A 302-nucleotide genomic window follows, 5' to 3' on the forward strand; every position below is an offset into this window, starting at 1 on the left:
AGTTGAGGCCGGGAATGGTGGCTCGTGCCTGTCCTCCTAGCACTCTGGGAGGCCGAGGCAGAAGGATCCTTTGAGCTTAGGAGTTTGAGACTTGCATGAACAAGAGCGGGACCCTGAGACCCTGTCTCTAATGAAAATAGAAAAAATTAGCCAGGCATTGTGGCTTTGTCCTGTAGTCTCCGTTACTTGGAAGGCTGAGGCAGCAGGATCCCTTGAACCCAGGAGTTTGAGTGGCTGAGGCCATGGCACTCTAGCCTGGGGCAACAGAGTGAGACTCGGCCTCAAAAAAAAAAAAAAAAAAT

The sequence above is a fragment of the Otolemur garnettii genome, unplaced genomic scaffold (genome assembly GCF_000181295.1).
Source record: "Otolemur garnettii isolate 467f Iridium unplaced genomic scaffold, OtoGar3 scaffold00086, whole genome shotgun sequence".
Lineage (NCBI taxonomy): Eukaryota > Metazoa > Chordata > Mammalia > Primates > Galagidae > Otolemur > Otolemur garnettii.